The sequence below is a fragment of the Pleurodeles waltl genome, chromosome 12 (genome assembly GCF_031143425.1).
Source record: "Pleurodeles waltl isolate 20211129_DDA chromosome 12, aPleWal1.hap1.20221129, whole genome shotgun sequence".
In the NCBI taxonomy this organism is placed as follows: Eukaryota; Metazoa; Chordata; class Amphibia; order Caudata; family Salamandridae; genus Pleurodeles; species Pleurodeles waltl.
In genome coordinates, this window is record NC_090451.1 from 783488 (window position 1) to 806860 (window position 23373).

Sequence of the window (23373 nt, forward strand, 5' to 3'; positions counted from 1 at the left end):
GAGCCATTTAGGCCATTTCGTTTGAGACTTTGCCGTTTGTTCGCCCTGTTACTCTAAACCACCCTTTACTTATTCCTTACCTGATACTTACTTCTCCTCTATATGAGGGAAGTTCTTGTTCCTTAGCTATGCCATACTGATACTTTGCCCTGTCCTTTCTTTGCTGATGATGCAAACGACTGATGTCCCGAGGACGAAGACTGACGCTGTTTGCTGATCCGTTGGATGGGTAATTATCTGATGAAAATTGTAATTGTCTGTTTGCCTTTTCTTTCTAGGTACCAACTCTTCTTTGATAGAGGCCATAGTTAGATGTTTTCCAAATTTGTGGTTGCTAAATTGTTTTGCATGAAGCCCAACATGCTGATGCTAATACGAGGTTATTTAAGGTGTTCACTAAAATCTGACGCAAATAGACAAATGACTGAGTTCTTGCTTTGTTGAACCATGCACTACTGAGACTTTGCTAAGTTGCTTCTTAATAATTATGTGTTAATACTGAGTGAATATTCTCTATGCATTGATTAATTGCGTTTCTAATTGCAAATCTGAAGAGTTACTAATGAGATGAATTGCTGATGAGATTAACAGAAATGACTTTAGATTGTAACCAGTAGGGAAATTAATATCCTAACACTTAACTAAATTGGTGTGGTTATTCATGACTGAAAGATCATGGTGTGTTCCCTTTATTGACTCTCATTAAAGGTTATTGATTAGCATGCTGATTAGTTATTGCGATTGTTGTTGAGATATTGATCTATTGATTTGTGATGCCAAAAGACATCTCGTACTGGGACGTCCCCGAACCTGGTCTAAAAGGTTCATTGACCTAGGCGTGTCTCCTTGTAAGTTTACTTATCAAGGCTCTGACGCGCCTTCACTAATAAAAAGTAATCTGATCGCTTGCTGCGGAGTCATCGTCAACAAAAACTACCAAAATATTACTTCAATGTATTGTAATTACGACTGCCTCAGTTTTATGCATTACGTGAGTAGTCGGACAGCAATTTATTTAGCGCAAAATTATTTCTTGTTGATGCACGCACGTTTTTAAACTGAAGTGTCTTAGCTGTAGCGGCAATACTCCCAGTTTAGGCGGTTTTGTAAAGTAAGTTTTACTTTCTCCTACTTAAAACTTTTTGCAGAAAAATGCACATTAAATGGGAAGGCAGTTTTCCTTAATTGTGTACTATTTGCTGCCTAATGTTGACATGTAAGCACCCCACCAATGACTGACACCTAGAGACTCGAAAGCGCCATACCAGTACAATATTTGTATGATATTGTGTGAGAAGGTAGCCTCTTTCTAGCCTTGTTACCCCCACTTTTGGCCTGTTTGTGAGTGTATGTCAGGGTGTTTGTCACTGTTTTCACTGTCTCACTGGGATCCTGATAGCCAGGCCTCAGTGCTCATAGTGAAAACACCATGTTTTCAGTATGGTTGTTATGTGTCACTGGGATCCTGCTGGTCAGGACCCCAGTGCTCATAGGTTTGTGGCCTATATGTATGTGTCACTGGGACCCTGTCACACAGGGCCCCAGTGCTCATAGGTGTGCATGTGTATGTTCCCTGTGTGGTGCCTAACTGTCTCACTGAGGCTCTGCTAACCAGAACCTCAGTGGTTATGCTCTCTCATTTCTTTCCAAATTGTCACTGACAGGCTAGGGACCATTTTTACCAATTTACATTGGCTTACTGGAACACCCTTATAATTCCCTAGTATATGGTACTGAGGTACCCAGGGTATTGGGGTTCCAGGAGATCCCTATGGGCTGCAGCATTTCTTTTGCCACCCATAGGGAGCTCTGACAATTCTTACACAGGCCTGCCACTGCAGCCTGAGTGAAATAACGTCCACGTTATTTCACAGCCATTTTACACTGCACTTAAGTAACTTATAAGTCACCTATATGTCTAACCTTTACCTGGTAAAGGTTAGGTGCAAAGTTACTTAGTGTGAGGGCACCCTGGCACTAGCCAAGGTGCCCCCACATTGTTCAGAGCCAATTCACTGAATTTTGTGAGTGCGGGGACACCATTACACGCGTGCACTACATATAGGTCACTACCTATATGTAGCTTCACCATGGTAACTCCGAATATGGCCATGTAACATGTCTATGATCATGGAATTGCCCCCTCTATGCCATCCTGGCATTGTTGGTACAATTCCATGATCCCAGTGGTCTGTAGCACAGACCCTGGTACTGCCAGACTGCCCTTCCTGGGGTTTCTCTGCAGCTGCTGCTGCTGCCAACCCCTCAGACAGGCAGCTGCCCTCCTGGGGTCCAGCCAGGCCTGGCCCAGGATGGCAGAACAAAGAACTTCCTCTGAGAGAGGGTGTGACACCCTCTCCCTTTGGAAAATGGTGTGAAGGCAGGGGAGGAGTAGCCTCCCCCAGCCTCTGGAAATGCTTTGTTGGGCACAGGTGTGCCCAATTCTGCATAAGCCAGTCTACACCGGTTCAGGGACCCCTTAGCCCCTGCTCTGGCGCGAAACTGGACAAAGGAAAGGGGAGTGACCACTCCCCTGACCTGCACCTCCCCTGGGAGGTGTCCAGAGCTCCTCCAGTGTGCTCCAGACCTCTGCCATCTTGGAAACAGAGGTGCTGCTGGCACACTGGACTGCTCTGAGTGGCCAGTGCCACCAGGTGACGTCAGAGACTCCTTGTGATAGGCTCCTTCAGGTGTTAGTAGCCTTTCCTCTCTCCTAGGTAGCCAAACCCTCTTTTCTGGCTATTTAGGGTCTCTGTCTCTGGGGAAACTTTAGATAACGAATGCATGAGCTCAGCCGAGTTCCTCTGCATCTCCCTCTTCACCTTCTGATAAGGAATCGACCGCTGACCGCGCTGGAAGCCTGCAAACCTGCAACATAGTAGCAAAGACGACTACTGCAACTCTGTAACGCTGATCCTGCCGCCTTCTCGACTGTTTTCCTGCTTGTGCATGCTGTGGGGGTAGTCTGCCTCCTCTCTGCACCAGAAGCTCCGAAGAAATCTCCCGTGGGTCGACGGAATCTTCCCCCTGCAACCGCAGGCACCAAAAAGCTGCATTTCCGGTCCCTTGGGTCTCCTCTCAGCACGACGAGCGAGGTCCCTCGAATCCAGCGACACCGTCCAAGTGACCCCCACAGTCCAGTGACTCTTCAGCCCAAGTTTGGTGGAGGTAAGTCCTTGCCTCACCTCGCTGGGCTGCATTGCTGGGAACCGCGACTTTGCAAGCTTCTCCGGCCCCTGTGCACTTCCGGCGGAAATCCTTCGTGCACAGCCAAGCCTGGGTCCACGGCACTCTAACCTGCATTGCACGACTTTCTAAGTTGGTCTCCGGCGACGTGGGACTCCTTTGTGCAACTTCGGCGAGCACCGTTTCACGCATCCTCGTAGTGCCTGTTTCTGGCACTTCTCCGGGTGCTACCTGCTTCAGTGAGGGCTCCTTGTCTTGCTCGACGTCCCCTCTCTCTGCAGGTCCAATTTGCGACCTCCTGGTCCCTCCTGGGCCCCAGCAGCGTCCAAAAACGCCAAACGCACGATTTGCGTGTAGCAAGGCTTGTTGGCGTCCATCCGGCGGGAAAACACTTCTGCACGACTCTCCAAGGCGTGGGGGATCCATCCTCCAAAGGGGAAGTCTCTAGCCCTTGTCGTTCCTGCAGTATTCACAGTTCTTCAGCCTAGTAAGAGCTTCTTTGCACCAACCGCTGGCATTTCTTGGGCATCTGCCCATCTCCGAGCTGCTTGTGACTTTTGGACTTGGTCCCCTTGTTCCACAGGTACCTTCAGACAGGAATCCATCGTTGTTGCATTGCTGATTTGTGTTTTCCTTGCATTTTCCCTCTAACACGACTATTTTGTCCTTAGGGGAACTTTGGTGCACTTTGCACTCACTTTTCAGGGTCTTGGGGAGGGTTATTTTTCTAACTCTCACTATTTTCTAATAGTCCCAGCGACCCTCTACAAGGTCACATAGGTTTGGGGTCCATTCGTGGTTCACATTCCACTTTTGGAGTATATGGTTTGTGTTGCCCCTATCCCTATGTTTCCCCATTGCATCCTATTGTAATTATACATTGTTTGCACTGTTTTCTAAGACTATACTGCATATTTTTGCTATTGTGTATATATATCTTGTGTATATTTCCTATCCTCTTACTGAGGGTACACTCTAAGATACTTTGGCATATTGTCATAAAAATAAAGTACCTTTATTTTTAGTATAACTGTGTATTGTGTTTTCTTATGATATTGTGCATATGACACTAAGTGGTACTGTAGTAGCTTCACACGTCTCCTAGTTCAGCCTGAGCTGCTTTGCTAAGCTACCATTATCTATCAGCCTAAGCTGCTAGACACCCTATACACTAATAAGGGATAACTGGGCCTGGTGCAAGGTGCAAGTACCCCTTGGTACTCACTACAAGCCAGTCCAGCCTCCTACATTGGTTGTGCAGTGGTGGGATAAGTGCTTTGAGACTACTTACCACTCTTGTCATTGTACTTTTCATAAGAGAAAAATATACAAAACAAGGTCAGTGTATATACACATAGCCAAAAAGTTTTGCATTTCCTCTTTTCACTCTTTTCTAAGTGCTGAAAAGTACTTCTAAACTTTCAAAAAGTTCTTAAAAGTTTAAAAAGTTTTTTTCTGTCTTTCCAAAAAGTTCTGAAAACTTTTTTCTCTTTTTCTATCACTTTAACTCTCTCTAAAAAATGTCTGGCACAGGAAAAAATGTTGAACTGTCCAAACTTGCATATGATCACCTTAGCTGGAAAGGAGCAAGGAGTCTCTGCATAGAGAGAGGTTTGAGTGTAGGGAAGAATCCTTCCTTAGAACTGTTAATTAATATGCTTAGAGTACAGGATAAGGCCATAAGTGCCCAATCTGTAGAAAAAGTAGCTAATGGTTCTCAATCTGATCCAGGGACTCCCCCAGGAAAAGGTTCAGGAAAGAAACTTCTCAGCCTGCCCATTACTAGACAGTCTAGCATAGTTGGTACAGAGGTTGAATCACACCATACTGATGATGTGATCTCACATTATGCTGGTAGCCAAGCTGTTAGGGTGCCCTCTGTAAGGGACAGGTCTCCTTCTGTTCATTCCCATCATACCTCTGTATCTAGAAATGTCCCTCCCACCCACCCTGATGACAGATTGTTAGAAAGGGAGCTCAATAGATTGAGAGTGGAACAAACCAGACTGAAGCTCAAGAAGCAACAGCTGGATTTGGATAGACAGTCTTTAGAATTAGAGAAGGAAAGACAGAAGTTGGGTTTAGATACCCATGGTGGCAGCAGCAGTATTCCCCATAGTCATCCTGCAAAAGAGCATGATTCCAGGAATCTGCACAAGATAGTTCCCCCTTATAAGGAGGGGGATGACATTAACAAGTGGTTTGCTGCACTTGAGAGGGCCTGTGCTGTACAGGATGTCCCTCAAAAGCAGTGGGCTGCTATCCTATGGCTATCATTTAGTGGAAAGGGTAGGGATAGACTCCTTACTGTGAAAGAAAGTGATGCCAATAATTTTACAGTTCTTAAGAATGCACTCCTGGATGGTTATGGCTTAACCACTGAACAGTACAGGATAAAGTTCAGAGATACCAAAAAGGAGTCTTCACAAGACTGGGTTGATTTCATTGACCAGGCAGTGAAGGCCTTGGAGGGGTGGTTACATGGCAGTAAAGTTACTGATTATGAAAGCCTGTATAACACAATCCTGAGAGAGCATATACTTAATAATTGTGTGTCTGATTTGTTGCACCAGTACCTGGTAGACTCTGATCTGACCTCTCCCCAAGAATTGGGAAAGAAGGCAGACAAATGGGTCAGAACAAGGGTGAACAGAAAAGTTCATACAGGGGGTGACAAAGATGGCAATAAGAAGAAAGATGGTGAAAAATCTCAAGATAAGCATGGGGATAAGGGTAAAACCAAAGATCCCACTTCAAATCTTAAACACTCTTCAGAGGGTGGGGATAAAACAAATTCTTCCTCTTCTTCCCAACCTGCACACATTAAAAAGCCTTGGTGCTTTGTGTGTAAAAATAGAGGCCATAGGCCAGGGGATAAGTCCTGTCCAGGTAAACCCCCTGAGCCTACCACCACTAATACATCAAGCTCTAGTGCCCCTAGCAGTAGTGGTACTAGTGGTGGGACTGCTGGCAACAGTCAAGCAAAGGGTGTAGTTGGGTTCACTTATGGGTCCATAGTGGAAACTGATGTAATCAGTCCCAAGACAGTTTCTGTCACACCTAGTGGCATTGGCCTTGCCACACTGGCTGCTTGTCCCCTTACAATGGATAAGTACAGGCAGACAGTTTCAATAAATGGTGTTGAGGCCTTGGCCTACAGGGACACAGGTGCCAGTTTCACTTTGGTGACTGACAACCTAGTGCACCCTGATCAACACATCATTGGACAACAGTATAAGATTATTGATGTCCATAACTCCACTAAGTTTCTTCCCTTAGCTATAATTCAGTTTAGTTGGGGTGGAGTTACTGGCCCTAAGCAGGTGGTGGTATCACCTAGCTTACCTGTAGACTGTCTCTTAGGTAATGACCTAGAGGCCTCAGGTTGGGCTGATGTAGAGTTCTATGCCCATGCAGCCATGCTGGGCATCCCTGAGGAATTGTTCCCTCTCATTTCAAGTGAAATGAAAAAGCAAAGGAGAGAAGGCCTGAAAACTCAGGATCCCTCTCCATCAACAGGTAAAAAGGGTATCACAGTATCCCCTAACCACCCTACCATTCAGGATACTATTCCTGTGGTGGGAGAAACCTCTCCTGGGGTGGCACCTGTTCTAAGGGAATCATCAGCTGGCAAAGCTGGACTCCCTGAGGTGGAAGTACCTCTCTGTGGGATAACTAACATTGGTGAGAAAAACAGCACCATTTTAGTTAACATGGAGCATCCCTCCAACCCTTCCAGAGAAACTTTAGTGCAGAAACCCTGCACTACCTCACAACACTTAGGACAGCATCCCTGCCCTAGTGTGGAGCTCATAGGACAGCATCCCTGCCCTGCTCCAACTCAAGAGAAACAGCATCCCTGTTCTCTCTTCCAGCCAGATGGACAAAGTTTTTGCCCAGCTATGGCTTTTCTGAGACAGCATCCCTGTCTGGCATTTCCATCACTACAAATAGGTTCAGTGGACAATTCCCACTGCTCTAAACTAAAACTTACTGATAGAAACTCTGAAAATACATCTTCACATTGTTGCTTAGCTAAAAAACTTCAAACAGGGTGGTTTACATCCCCACAGGGAAGTAACCATATAGTGGATGATAAAGGGAGTAACCAGTCTATTGCAGAGCTACTCTCTACTTATCACCACTTAGACAATAAAGTCTCAACTGGCCAAGGTTAGCCTTATTGTCCTTCGTTTGGGGGGGGGTTGTGTGAGAAGGTAGCCTCTTTCTAGCCTTGTTACCCCCACTTTTGGCCTGTTTGTGAGTGTATGTCAGGGTGTTTGTCACTGTTTTCACTGTCTCACTGGGATCCTGATAGCCAGGCCTCAGTGCTCATAGTGAAAACACCATGTTTTCAGTATGGTTGTTATGTGTCACTGGGATCCTGCTGGTCAGGACCCCAGTGCTCATAGGTTTGTGGCCTATATGTATGTGTCACTGGGACCCTGTCACACAGGGCCCCAGTGCTCATAGGTGTGCATGTGTATGTTCCCTGTGTGGTGCCTAACTGTCTCACTGAGGCTCTGCTAACCAGAACCTCAGTGGTTATGCTCTCTCATTTCTTTCCAAATTGTCACTGACAGGCTAGGGACCATTTTTACCAATTTACATTGGCTTACTGGAACACCCTTATAATTCCCTAGTATATGGTACTGAGGTACCCAGGGTATTGGGGTTCCAGGAGATCCCTATGGGCTGCAGCATTTCTTTTGCCACCCATAGGGAGCTCTGACAATTCTTACACAGGCCTGCCACTGCAGCCTGAGTGAAATAACGTCCACGTTATTTCACAGCCATTTTACACTGCACTTAAGTAACTTATAAGTCACCTATATGTCTAACCTTTACCTGGTAAAGGTTAGGTGCAAAGTTACTTAGTGTGAGGGCACCCTGGCACTAGCCAAGGTGCCCCCACATTGTTCAGAGCCAATTCACTGAATTTTGTGAGTGCGGGGACACCATTACACGCGTGCACTACATATAGGTCACTACCTATATGTAGCTTCACCATGGTAACTCCGAATATGGCCATGTAACATGTCTATGATCATGGAATTGCCCCCTCTATGCCATCCTGGCATTGTTGGTACAATTCCATGATCCCAGTGGTCTGTAGCACAGACCCTGGTACTGCCAGACTGCCCTTCCTGGGGTTTCTCTGCAGCTGCTGCTGCTGCCAACCCCTCAGACAGGCAGCTGCCCTCCTGGGGTCCAGCCAGGCCTGGCCCAGGATGGCAGAACAAAGAACTTCCTCTGAGAGAGGGTGTGACACCCTCTCCCTTTGGAAAATGGTGTGAAGGCAGGGGAGGAGTAGCCTCCCCCAGCCTCTGGAAATGCTTTGTTGGGCACAGGTGTGCCCAATTCTGCATAAGCCAGTCTACACCGGTTCAGGGACCCCTTAGCCCCTGCTCTGGCGCGAAACTGGACAAAGGAAAGGGGAGTGACCACTCCCCTGACCTGCACCTCCCCTGGGAGGTGTCCAGAGCTCCTCCAGTGTGCTCCAGACCTCTGCCATCTTGGAAACAGAGGTGCTGCTGGCACACTGGACTGCTCTGAGTGGCCAGTGCCACCAGGTGACGTCAGAGACTCCTTGTGATAGGCTCCTTCAGGTGTTAGTAGCCTTTCCTCTCTCCTAGGTAGCCAAACCCTCTTTTCTGGCTATTTAGGGTCTCTGTCTCTGGGGAAACTTTAGATAACGAATGCATGAGCTCAGCCGAGTTCCTCTGCATCTCCCTCTTCACCTTCTGATAAGGAATCGACCGCTGACCGCGCTGGAAGCCTGCAAACCTGCAACATAGTAGCAAAGACGACTACTGCAACTCTGTAACGCTGATCCTGCCGCCTTCTCGACTGTTTTCCTGCTTGTGCATGCTGTGGGGGTAGTCTGCCTCCTCTCTGCACCAGAAGCTCCGAAGAAATCTCCCGTGGGTCGACGGAATCTTCCCCCTGCAACCGCAGGCACCAAAAAGCTGCATTTCCGGTCCCTTGGGTCTCCTCTCAGCACGACGAGCGAGGTCCCTCGAATCCAGCGACACCGTCCAAGTGACCCCCACAGTCCAGTGACTCTTCAGCCCAAGTTTGGTGGAGGTAAGTCCTTGCCTCACCTCGCTGGGCTGCATTGCTGGGAACCGCGACTTTGCAAGCTTCTCCGGCCCCTGTGCACTTCCGGCGGAAATCCTTCGTGCACAGCCAAGCCTGGGTCCACGGCACTCTAACCTGCATTGCACGACTTTCTAAGTTGGTCTCCGGCGACGTGGGACTCCTTTGTGCAACTTCGGCGAGCACCGTTTCACGCATCCTCGTAGTGCCTGTTTCTGGCACTTCTCCGGGTGCTACCTGCTTCAGTGAGGGCTCCTTGTCTTGCTCGACGTCCCCTCTCTCTGCAGGTCCAATTTGCGACCTCCTGGTCCCTCCTGGGCCCCAGCAGCGTCCAAAAACGCCAAACGCACGATTTGCGTGTAGCAAGGCTTGTTGGCGTCCATCCGGCGGGAAAACACTTCTGCACGACTCTCCAAGGCGTGGGGGATCCATCCTCCAAAGGGGAAGTCTCTAGCCCTTGTCGTTCCTGCAGTATTCACAGTTCTTCAGCCTAGTAAGAGCTTCTTTGCACCAACCGCTGGCATTTCTTGGGCATCTGCCCATCTCCGAGCTGCTTGTGACTTTTGGACTTGGTCCCCTTGTTCCACAGGTACCTTCAGACAGGAATCCATCGTTGTTGCATTGCTGATTTGTGTTTTCCTTGCATTTTCCCTCTAACACGACTATTTTGTCCTTAGGGGAACTTTGGTGCACTTTGCACTCACTTTTCAGGGTCTTGGGGAGGGTTATTTTTCTAACTCTCACTATTTTCTAATAGTCCCAGCGACCCTCTACAAGGTCACATAGGTTTGGGGTCCATTCGTGGTTCACATTCCACTTTTGGAGTATATGGTTTGTGTTGCCCCTATCCCTATGTTTCCCCATTGCATCCTATTGTAATTATACATTGTTTGCACTGTTTTCTAAGACTATACTGCATATTTTTGCTATTGTGTATATATATCTTGTGTATATTTCCTATCCTCTTACTGAGGGTACACTCTAAGATACTTTGGCATATTGTCATAAAAATAAAGTACCTTTATTTTTAGTATAACTGTGTATTGTGTTTTCTTATGATATTGTGCATATGACACTAAGTGGTACTGTAGTAGCTTCACACGTCTCCTAGTTCAGCCTGAGCTGCTTTGCTAAGCTACCATTATCTATCAGCCTAAGCTGCTAGACACCCTATACACTAATAAGGGATAACTGGGCCTGGTGCAAGGTGCAAGTACCCCTTGGTACTCACTACAAGCCAGTCCAGCCTCCTACATATTGCACTTTAAATCCACGTATAACTGAATTAAAGCAATCTTAGCTCATTTGAGGGTAGTGTGATAGTACATCACATATGGATAGAACACGTTTGGAAAGTGTAATTTTCATGATTACATTACATTTAACATATAAATTCAAGCTGAAGTAGGGATGGACAACAAGGTCGTATAGAGCAAAGCTGAAGACAACAAGTTACCATAACAATCTGTAAATATATGCTCTTTATTATGTTTGGACAACTATCACCTAATAAAACACATTTTGGCTACCATATTTTGTACTCCTGAAAGATAGTGTTTTGAAGACGAGGTAGCCGAGTGGTTAAGGCGATACACTGCTAATCAATTGTGCTCTGCATGCGTGGGTTCGAATCCCATCCTCGTTGGTTTATTGTTCCGTCTTTAGTTTTTAGTATGTGGTAGGGCTGGGTTAACCCTATTTTATGTGAAAGTTAAATTACATATCCCATGGTATTTCCGGCAGTACAACGGCTCAGTTTGGAAACACCGCTCAGTTGAGTAGTGTGCTTATGCATTACTGTAAACAGCGCCAGCCGGGTTCTGCTCATGAATCACAAAATCTTTCCTGAGGCGGAGGGTTGGTAAGTTGAGGGACATAGATAGTTTGATTCCTTATCCTTAAAGAAAGAGAAGCAGCGCGTGCGGGACCCCAATGTAAGGGTTGTCTTCCTAAGGACTCTCAGGACTGGCGCTCCCTGACACCTCACATGGCCCGGGGCCAATCCTGACCTACTAAATGTATCACGTGCCTGCTGCTGTTGGCGTTGACTTTCCTAGGATCACTTCACAGGCAATACACCCTTATTCTCCAACTCCCCTATACAACAGAACATCTCACTTCAGAAAGCTTACAGAAACATGTTTGCACAGGGTAGTGTGGCCGAGCGGTCTAAGGTGCTGGATTAAGGCTCCAGTCTCTTTGGAGGCGTGGGTTCGAATCCCACCGCTGCCAGTATTTTTCAACTCACGAATGTATTTTGTCTGCATCAGTGTCTCACTCTCTGCCTTCTGCACCTACGGTCCACATAGCGAGAGGTGAGACTATGTAAAGTGGTGGCGGTATGTATATAAGTGTAGCCAGACAGTGGGACCGAGCCTTCTTATTTTAAAAAACCACAACCTAAGGTGACAAGAATTGTATCGGTAAACAAACCAGCTGTCTTGAAGTCTAACTATAGAGGCGACGAGAGGGGTCACTGTGATGCTGAAAGTTCAGTGAGTGTAAACAGTAGAACGCTGTGTGATACGCTTCCTTGCAGTGATGACAGCTCGCGTTTCTAAAGCAGAGAGCAAACATACAATGGGGAAGAAGAATAAATAAGGAAAGACATATATTATATGCAGACATTTATTATACTTTGCTTTTTACCTGTAACTCGCTCAACTGTCGGTGAATGCTGCGTTACCCTGCATAGCCAGGTCACCACAGCGGGTGTCCACAGTGTTTGGCCAAGTTACTATAGTTGTGAGCTTGTAGATGTGAGGTAGCGTGGCCGAGCAGTCTAAAGTGGCTGGATTTAGGCTCCAGTCTCTCTGGAGCCGTGGGCTCGAATCCCAACACTTTAAGTTTACTTGAACCAAATACTTTTGCAAAAAAGGGTCATGTAATAAATATTCATTAGGGTTGTGGTTGTGAGTATGACACTAATGGATAAAAGTGGGACTAACAATGCTACAATTCCTGAGACTACCACTGCACTAACAGCCTGGGAGAGGTTTGAGCTGGATACAAGATACTTGCATGAGGGAACGAACTCGAAAGGGGAACTATCCACTGATGTTTTCTATCGCTTGCTGAGTGAGTATGTTGACACAATGGATGCGAAATTTGTTTTGTGTGTACACAGATTCCTGTTTCGGTACAAGAGGGGGTTACCTATCATAGACTGGCATTAACATATGGGATACGTTGTAGTCTGTTACTAACAAGACTCTTTAACCAGGAAGAGATTCAATATTTGTACTCAAATCATGATCTTGTGTTTTCTAATGTGCCTATCATAGAGGATGTGAGTGGGTTAGCTAAGTACTATAGCATAAAGTTAGTTAAAGGATTCTTTCAGGCGACATTAACAATTAGTACATCTTATGCACACCACAATAATTTGACATGTTTGCTTACACCTGTAGAGAAAAGCTTTTTAGATCACACGGAAGAGAGAAGAAGGGCATTGAAGGGTAAACTAGAGAAAGGATTACAGCAACGGGCCTTTGCTAGTAGTGACGGTTATAGTGCAATTAGAGAACAAGGGAAGTTAGCTTCAGACGCACTACATGTAGGAAAGCTTTGCATATCCAAGACCAAATCATACTATGACAATGTGTTTGTGGGAATGAGTAATGTGGGAAATGTAAGCGTGTGTTTTTGTTTCAGAGTAAATGGACGTTCATGTTAAATGGACAGGATCCAGCAATCCCCGGGATTTATTATATATGTGGACTTAATGCTTATTACCGTCTTCCAAAGGGATGGTATGGGACATGTTATTTGGGGATAGTTTTCCCAAAGATATATCAACTTGACGATTTGAAAAGGTTACCAAAATTGTCTGAATTACATCGTACTAGACATAAGAGAGAGACTGCTGCTGGTGTAGTAGGAGACATATTTGGGACGATAATTTCTTCAGTGGGAGTTATTTTGAACTCCATAAAGATTCAAAAGTTGTCTACTATTGAGGATAACATGCTGACAAACTTTTCAGGGGCTATACTCCTGATGGATACTGAACTTGCTGCGGAGGGGGCTATGACTCTTCAAAACAGGCTTGCTTTAGACATTCTTTTAGCGAAAAATGGCAGAGTTTGTAGATTGCTCAATGAGTGTCATTGTTGCGCTTACATACCAGATAATAGTAATGAGATTAGAAGTATGCTTACTAACTTGACTAGGGATAGTACGGACTTGAAGGATTTGAAAGAACCAGGTGTTTGGAAAAAAGTTGGGAAAGGACTTGCTTCAGTGGGAAATTGGATTAGTAACATTTGGCATGGGATATTGTCTAAAACAATACAGGGGATATTGATTGTTATAGATTGCTTATTTGGATCATGGGTGGCATGTACAATTAGTAAAAGAATAAAATTGAAGATGGTGAAAAATAATAGGAGGAGGGAAGAAAAACAAAGGGAAAAATTATTCAGGGCAAGATCAAAGGGGAAACCAAGAAGGGAAGAGATTGATATGAGGGAATTTTAGTATGTAAAATTAGCGGGGAAGATTTGTGTGATGACAAGAGTCATCAGAGGAGGGATTGCTGGAGTGTGTCTTTTAAAATTAATATTAACATGAAAAGCTTACAATATATTGTGTAATGAAGCTGCATAAAAAATGTGTTCACGTAGAAATGATGCACACGTTTGAAATGTGCCCACGGGGAGTGGCTACCAATGTATACGAAGACTAATGAAAGTTATTAATGCTGAATTAATTATGTACTAATGTTTTTAATTTGTATTAACATATCAAAATTGGAGTTATGTATTAGGAGTTTGTTCATTAAGCAGTAGGCCTTAGTTTAGCGAAGGTCTGTGCCTAGCTGCCTGGTCTCATATTAAACTGTCTTTTTCTAACGTGCAAAGTGATATTTTCCTGAAGGACATGAAACTGTACTTTCCCAGAAGCTAGAGATGTGTGTAGCTGTAGTAAATAATTTCTCATGGGACCCTATTTGCTCAAGGAGACATTCTTGCTGAATGCAACAGTGTAATTTGTAACAGGTGCAAGGCTGCCTGGAGTAGGAGAAAACAATGGAACTACTGACTGTAGCGTAAAATGTAACTTTTCTTACCTGACATTCCAACCGATGAAAACGTCAATAACATGGGCCAATCAACGACATGAGAACTGTGGTTTGTGTAAAACTCTGGTGAAGATTATTGGACAGAGATGACGATGCACCAATGATTATCCATTGAGGAATTAGGAGTAAATTAGACAGTTTTGATTTAACCATATGACCCAAGGAGAAATCAGGCATTTATTGGACATTCCACTCCAAGTCATTCTTTGCCATTCTACTGAGTCATTTAGGCCATTTCCTTTTAGACTTTGCCGTTTGTTCGCCCTGTTACTCTAAACCACCCTTTACTTATTCCTTACCTGAATCTTACTTCTCCTCTATATGAGGGAAGTTCTTGTTCCTTAGCTATGCCATACTGATACTTTGCCCTGTCCTTTCTTTGCTGATGATGCAAACGACTGATGTCCCGAGGACGAAGACTGACGCTGTTTGCTGATCCGCTGGATGGGTAACTATCTGATGAAAATTATAATTGTCTGTTTGCCTTTTCTTTCTAGGTACCAACTGCTCTTTGATAGAGGCCATAGTTAGATGTTTTCCAAATTTGTGTTTGCTAAATTGTTTTGCATGAAGCCCAACATGCTGATGCTAATACGAGGTTATTTAAGGTGTTCACTAAAATCTGACGCAAATAGACAAATGACTGAGTTCTTGCTTTGTTGAACAATGCACTACTGAGACTTTGCTAAGTTGCTTCTTAATAATTATGTGTTAATACTGAGTGAATATTCTCTATGCATTGATTAATTGAGTTTCTAATTGCAAATCTGAAGAGTTACTAATGAGATGAATTGCTGATGAGATTAACAGAAATGACTTTTTATTGTAACCAGTAGGGAAATTAATATCCTAACACTTAACTAAATTGGTGTGGTTATTCATGACTGAAAGATCATGGTGTGTTCACTTTATTGACTCTCATTAAAGGTTATTGATTAGCATGCTGATTAGTTATTGCGATTGTTGTTGAGATATTGATCTATTGATTTGTGATGCCAAAAGACATCTCGTACTGGGAAGTCCCCGAACCTGGTCTAAAAGGTTCATCGAACTAGGCGTGTCTCCTTGTAAGTTTACTTATCCAGGCTCTGACGCGCCTTCACTAATAAAAAGTAATCTGATCGCTTGCTGCGGAGTCATCGTCAACAAAAACTACCAAAATATTACTTCAATGTATTGTAATTACGACTGCCTCAGTTTTATGCATTACGTGAGTAGTCGGACAGCAATTTATTTAGCGCAAAAATATTTCTTGTTGATGCACGCACGTTTTTAAACTGAAGTGTCATAGCTGTAGCGCCAATTCTCCCAGTTTAGGCGGTTTTATAAACTAAGTTTTACTTTCTCCTACTTAAAACTTTTTGCAGAACAATGCACATTAAATGGGAAGGCAGTTTTCCTTAATTGTGTACTATTTGCTGCCTAATGTTGACATGTAAGCACCCCACCAATGACTGACACCTAGAGACTCGAAAGCGCCATACCAGTACAATATTTGTATGATATTGCACTTTAAATCCACGTACAACTGAATTAAAGCAATCTTAGCTCATTTGAGGGTAGTGTGATAGTACATCACATATGGATAGAACACGTTTGGAAAGTGTAATTTTCATGATTACATTACATTTAACATATAAATTCAAGCTGAAGTAGGGATGGACAACAAGGTCATATAGAGCAAAGCTGAAGACAACAAGTTACCATAACAATCTGTAAATATATGCTCTTTATTATGTTTGGACAACTATCACCTAATAGAACACATTTTGGCTACCATATTTTGTACTCCTGAAATATGGTGTTTTAAAGACGAGGTGGCCGAGTGGTTAAGGCGATAGACTGCTAATCCATTGTGCTCTGCACATGTGGGTTCAAATCCCATCCTTGTCGGTTTATTGTTCCGTCTTTAGTTTTTAGTATGTGGTAGGGCTGGGTTAACCCTGTTTTATGTGAAAGTTAAATTACATATCCCATGGTATTTCCGGCAGTACAACGGCTCAGTTTGGAAACACCGCTCAGTTGAGTACTGTGCTTAGGTATTACTGTAAACAGCGCCAGCCGGGTTCTGCTCATGAATCACAAAATCTTTCCTGAGGCGGAGGGTTGGTAAGTTGAGGGACGTAGATAGTTTGATTCCTTATCCTTAAAGAAAGAGAAGCAGCGCGTGCGGGACCCCAATGTAAGGGTTGTCTTCCTACGGACTCTCAGGACTGGCGCTCCCTGACACCTCCCATGGCCCGGGGCCAATCCTGACCTACTAAATGTATCACGTGCCTGCTGCTGTTGGCGTTGACTTTCCTAGGATCACTTCACAGGCTATACACCCTTATTCTCCAACTCCCCTATCCAACAGAACATCTCACTTCAGAAAGCTTACAGAAACAGGTTTGCACAGTGTAGTGTGGCCGAGCGGTCTAAGGTGCTGGATTACGGCTCCAGTCTCTTTGGATACGTGTGTTCGAATCCCACCGCTGACAGTATTTTTCAACTCATGAACGTATTTTGTCTGTATCACTGTCTCTCTCTCTGCCTTCTGCACCTACGATCCACATAGCGAGAGGTGAGACTATGTAAAGTGGTGGCGGTATGTATATAAGGGTAGCCAGACAGTGGGACCGAGCCTTCCTATTTTAAAAAACCACAACCTAAGGTGAGAAGAATTGTATCGGTAAACAAACCAGCTGTCTTGAAGTCTAACTATAGAAGCGATGAGAGGGGTCACTGTGATGCTGAAAGTTCAGTGAGTGTAAACAGTAGAACGCTGTGTGATACGTTTCCTTGTAGTGGTGACAGCTCGCGTTTCTAAAGCAGAGAGCAAACATACAATGGGGAAGAAGAATAAATAAGGAAAGACATATATTATATGCAGACAGTTATTATACTTTGCTTTTTACCTGTAACTCGCTCAACTGTCGGTGAATGCTGGGTTACCCTGCATAGCCAGGTCACCACAGCGGGTGTCAACAGTGTTTGGCCAAGTTACTATAGTTGTGAGCTTGTAGATGTAAGGTAGCGTGGAAGAGCAGTCTAAAGTGGCTGGATTTAGGCTCCAGTCTCTCTGGAGCCATGGGCTCGAATCCCAACACTTTAAGTTTACTTGAACCAAATACTTTTGCAAAAAACGTGCATGTAATAAATATTCATTAGGGTTGTGGTTGTGAGTATGACACTAATGGATAAAAGTGGGACTAACAATGCTACAATTCCTGAGACTACCACTGCACTAACAGCCTGGGAGAGGTTTGAGCTGGATACAAGATACTTGCATGAGGGAACTAACTCGAAAGGGGAACTATCCACTGATGTTTTCTATTGCTTGCTGAGTGAATATTTTGACACAATGGATGCGAAAGATTGTTTTGTGTGTACACAGATTCCTGTTTCGGTACAAGATGGGGTTACCTATCATAGACTGTCATTAACATATGGGATACGTTGTAGTCTGTTACTAACAAGATTCTATAACCAGGAAGAGATTCAATATTTTTACTCAAATCATGATCTTGTGTTTTCTAATGTGCCTATCATAGAGGATGTGAGTGGGGTAGCTAAGTACTATAGCATAAAGTTAGTTAAAGGATTCTTTCAGGCGACATTAACAATTAGTACATCTTATGCACACCACAATAATTTGACATGTTTGCTTACACCTGTAGAGAAAAGCTTTTTAGATCACACGGAAGAGAGAAGAAGGGCATTGAAGGGTAAACTAGAGAAAGGATTACAGCAACGGGCCTTTGCTAGTAGTGACGGTTATAGTGCAATTAGAGAACAAGGGAAGTTAGCTTTAGACGCACTACATGTAGGAAAGCTTTGCATATCCAAGACCAAATCATACTATGACAATGTGTTTGTGGGAATGAGTGAATGTAAGCGTGTGTTTTTGTTTCAGAGTAAATGGACGTTCATGTTAAATGGACAGGATCCAGCAATCCCCGGGATTTATTATATATGTGGACTTAATGCTTATTACCGTCTTCCAAAGGGATGGTATGGGACATGTTATTTGGGGATAGTTTTCCCAAAGATATATCAACTTGACGATTTGAAAAGGTTACCAAAATTGTCTGAATTACATCGTACTAGACATAAGAGAGAGACTGCTGCTGGTGTAGTAGGAGACATATTTGGGACGATAATTTCTTCAGTGGGAGTTATTTTGAACTCCATAAAGATTCGAAAGTTGTCTACTATTGAGGATAACATGCTGACAAACTTTTCAGGGGCTATACTCCTGATGGATACTGAACTTGCTGCGGAGGGGGCTATGACTCTACAAAACAGGCTTGCTTTAGACATTCTTTTAGAGAAAAATGGCAGAGTTTGTAGATTGTTCAATGGGTGTCATTGTTGCGCTTACATACCAGATAATAGTAATGAGATTAGAAGTATGCTTACTAACTTGACTAGGGATAGTACGGACTTGAAGGATTTGAAAGAACCATGTGTTTGGAAAAAGGTTGGGAAAGGATTTGCTTCAGTGGGAAATTGGATTAGTAACATTTGGCATGGGATATTGTCTAAAATAATACAGGGGATATTGATTGTTATAGATTGCTTATTTGGATCATGGGTGGCATGTAAAATTAGTAAAAGAATAAAATTGAAGATGGCGAAAAATAATAGGACGAGGGAAGAAAAACAAAGGGAAAAATTATTCAGGGCAAGATCAAAGGGGAAACCAAGAAGGGAAGAGATTGATATGAGGGAATTTTAGTATGTAAAATTAGTGGGGAAGATTTGTGTGATGACAAGAGTCATCAGAGGAGGGATTGCTGGAGTGTGTCTTTTAAAATTAATATTAACATGAAAAGCTTACAATATATTGTGTAATGAAGCTGCATAAAAAATGTGTTAACGTAGAAATAATGCACACGTTTGAAATGTGCCCACGGGGAGTGGCTACCAATGTATACGAAGACTAATGAAAGTTATTAATCCTGAATTACTTATGTACTAATGTTTTTAATTTGTATTAAAATATCAAAATTGGAGTTATGTATTAGGAGTTTGTTCATTAAGCAGTACGCCTTAGTTTAGCGAAGGTCTGTGTCTAGCTGCCTGGTCTCATATTAAGCTGTCTTTTTCTAACGTGCAATGTGCTATTTTCCTGAAGGACATGAAACTGTACTTTCCCAGAAGCTAGAGATGTGTGTAGCTGTAGTAAATTATTTCTCATGGGACCCTATTTGCTCAAGGAGACATTCTTGCTGAATGCAACAGTGTAATTTGTAACAAGTGCAAGGCTGCCTGGAGTAGGAGAAAACAATGGAACTATTGACTGTAGCGTAAAATGTAACTTTTCTTACCTGACATTCCAACCGATGAAAACGTCAATAACATGGGCCAATCAACGACATGAGAACTGTGGTTTGTGTAAAACTCTGGTGAAGATTATTGGACAGAGATGACGATGCACCAATGATTATCCATTGAGGAATTAGGAGTAAATTAGACAGTTTTGATTTAACCACATGACCCGGGGAGAAATCAGGCATTTATTGGACATTCCACTCCAAGCCATTCTTTGCCATTCTACTGAGCCATTTAGGCCATTTCGTTTGAGACTTTGCCGTTTGTTCGTCCTGTTACTCTAAACCACCCTTTACTTATTCCTTACCTGATACTTACTTCTCCTCTATATGAGGGAAGTTCTTGTTCCTTAGCTATGCCATACTGATACTTTGCCCTGTCCTTTCTTTGCTGATGATGCAAACGACTGATGTCCCGAGGACGAAGACTGACGCTGTTTGCTGATCCGTTGGATGGGTAATTATCTGATGAAAATTGTAATTGTCTGTTTGCCTTTTCTTTCTAGGTACCAACTCTTCTTTGATAGAGGCCATAGTTAGATGTTTTCCAAATTTGTGGTTGCTAAATTGTTTTGCATGAAGCCCAACATGCTGATGCTAATACGAGGTTATTTAAGGTGTTCACTAAAATCTGACGCAAATAGACAAATGACTGAGTTCTTGCTTTGTTGAACCATGCACTACTGAGACTTTGCTAAGTTGCTTCTTAATAATTATGTGTTAATACTGAGTGAATATTCTCTATGCATGGATTAATTGCGTTTCTAATTGCAAATCTGAAGAGTTACTAATGAGATGAATTGCTGATGAGATTAACAGAAATGACTTTAGATTGTAACCAGTAGGGAAATTAATATCCTAACACTTAACTAAATTGGTGTGGTTATTCATGACTGAAAGATCATGGTGTGTTCCCTTTATTGACTCTCATTAAAGGTTATTGATTAGCATGCTGATTAGTTATTGCGATTGTTGTTGAGATATTGATCTATTGATTTGTGATGCCAAAAGACATCTCGTACTGGGACGTCCCCGAACCTGGTCTAAAAGGTTCATCGACCTCGGCGTGTCTCCTTGTAAGTTTACTTATCAAGGCTCTGACGCGCCTTCACTAATAAAAAGTAATCTGATCGCTTGCTGCGTAGTCATCGTCAAGAAAAACTACCAAAATATTACTTCAATGTATTGTAATTACGACTGCCTCAGTTTTATGCATTACGTGAGTAGTCGGACAGCAATTTACTTAGCGCAAAAATATTTCTTGTTGATGCATGCACGTTTTTAAACTGAAGTGTCATAGCTGTAGCGGCAATACTCCCAGTTTAGGCGGTTTTATAAACTAAGTTTTACTTTGTCCTACTTAAAACTTTTTGCAGAACAATGCACATTAAATGGGAAGGCAGTTTTCCTTAATTGTGTACTATTTGCTGCCTAATGTTGACATGTAAGCACCCAACCAATGACTGACACCTAGAGACTCGAAAGCGCCATACCAGTACAATATTTGTATGATATTGCACTTTAAATCCACATACAACTGAATTAAAGCAATCTTAGCTCATTTGAGGGTAGTGTGATAGTACATCACATATGGATAGAACATGTTTGGAAAGTGTAATTTTCATGATTACATTACATTTAACACATAAATTCAAGCTGAAGTAGGGATGGACAACAAGGTCATATAGAGCAAAGCTGAAGACAACAAGTTACCATAACAATCTGTAAATATATGCTCTTTATTATGTTTGGACAACTATCACCTAATAGAACACATTTTGGCTACCATATTTTGTACTCCTGAAATATGGTGTTTTGAAGACGAGGTGGCCGAGTGGTTAAGGCGATGGACTGCTAATCCATTGTGCTCTGCACGCGTGGGTTTAAATCCCATCCTCGTTGGTTTATTGTTCCGTCTTTAGTTTTTAGTATGTGGTAGGGCTGGGTTAACCCTATTGTATGTGAAAGTTAAATTACATATCCCATGGTATTTCCGGCAGTACAACGGCTCAGTTTGGAAACACCGCTCAGTTGAGTACTCTGCTTAGGCATTACTGTAAACAGCGCCAGCCGGGTTCTGCTCATGAATCACAAAATCTTTCCTGAGGCGGAGGGTTGGTAAGTTGAGGGACGTAGATAGTTTGATTCCTTATCCTTGAAGAAAGAGAAGCAGCGCATGCAGGACCCCAATGTAAGGGTTGTCTTCCTACAGACTCTCAGGACTGGCGCTCCCTGACACCTCCCATGGTCCGGGGCCAATCCTGACGTACTAAATGTATCACGTGCCTGCTGCTGTTGGCGTTGACTTTCCTAGGATCACTTCACAGGCTATACACCCTTATTCTCCAACTCCCCTATCCAACAGAACATCTCACTTCAGAAAGCTTACAGAAACAGGTTTGCACCGGGTAGTGTGGCCGAGCGGTCTAAGGCGCTGGATTAAGGCTCCAATCTCTTTGGATGCGTGGGTTTGAATCCCACCGCTGCCAGTATTTTTCAACTCACGAACGTATTTTGTCTGCATCAGTGTCTCACTCTCTGCCTTCTGCACCTACGATCCACATAGCGAGAGGTGAGCTATGTAACGTGGTGGCGGTATGTATATAAGGGTAGCCAGACAGTAGGACCGAGCCTTCTTATTTTAAAAAACCACAACCTAAGGTGACAAGAATTGTATCGGTAAACAAACCAGCTGTCTTGAAGTCTAACTATAGAGGCGACGAGAGGGGTCACTGTGATGCTAAAAGTTCAGTGAGTGTAAACAGTAGAACGCTGTGTGATACGTTTCCTTGCATTGGTGACAGCTCGCATTTCTAAAGCAGAGAGCAAACATACAATGGGGAAGAAGAATAAATAAGGAAAGACATATATTATATGCAGACAGTTATTATTACTTTGCTTTTTACCTGTAACTCGCTCAACTGTCGGTGAATGCTGGGTTACCCTGCATAGCCAGGTCACCACAGCGGGTGTCCACAGTGTTTGGCCAAGTTACTATAGTTGTGAGCTTGTAGATGTGAGGTAGCGTGGCCGAGCAGTCTAAAGTGGCTGGCTTTAGGCTCCCGTCTCTCTGGAGCCGTGGGCTCGAATCCCAACACTTTAAGTTTACTTGAACCAAATACTTTTGCAAAAAAGGTTCATGTAATAAATATTAATTAGGGTCGTGGTTGTGAGTATGACACTAATGGATAAAAGTGGGACTAACAATGCTACAATTCCTGAGACTACCACTGCACTAACAGCCTGGGAGAAGTTTGAGCTGGATACAAGATACTTGCATGAGGGAACTAACTCGAAAGGGGAACTATCCACTGATGTTTTCTATCGCTTGCTGAGTGAGTATGTTGACACAATGGATGCGAAAGATTGTTTTGTGTGTACACAGATTCCTGTTTCGGTACAAGAGGGGGTTACCTATCATAGACTGTCATTAACATATGTGATACGTTGTAGTCTGTTTCTAACAAGATTCTATAACCAGGAAGAGATTCAATATTTTTACTCAAATCATGATCTTGTGGTTTCTAATGTGCCTATCATAGAGGATGTGAGTGGGGTAGCTAAGTACTATAGCATAAAGTTAGTTAAAGGATTCTTTCAGGCGACATTAACAATTAGTACATCTTATGCACACCACAATAATTTGACATGTTTGCCTACACCTGTAGAGAAAAGCTTTTTAGATCACAC

The 23373-nt window shown here is 43.4% G+C and overlaps 3 non-coding genes across 3 annotated transcripts; all 3 read left to right on the forward strand.

Annotated features, from left to right (window-relative positions):
* The first annotated feature begins 11435 nt into the window (after positions 1-11435).
* Positions 11436-11517, forward strand: TRNAL-AAG (transfer RNA leucine (anticodon AAG)). Its single transcript has one exon. It is a non-coding gene; the product is annotated as a tRNA-Leu (tRNA).
* Positions 11518-16179: 4662 nt separating this feature from the next.
* On the forward strand, positions 16180-16261 carry TRNAS-GCU (transfer RNA serine (anticodon GCU)). Its single transcript has one exon. It is a non-coding gene; the product is annotated as a tRNA-Ser (tRNA).
* A 5242-nt stretch (positions 16262-21503) lies between these two features.
* TRNAS-GCU (transfer RNA serine (anticodon GCU)) lies at positions 21504-21585 on the forward strand. Its single transcript has one exon. It is a non-coding gene; the product is annotated as a tRNA-Ser (tRNA).
* The last annotated feature ends 1788 nt before the right edge of the window (positions 21586-23373 follow it).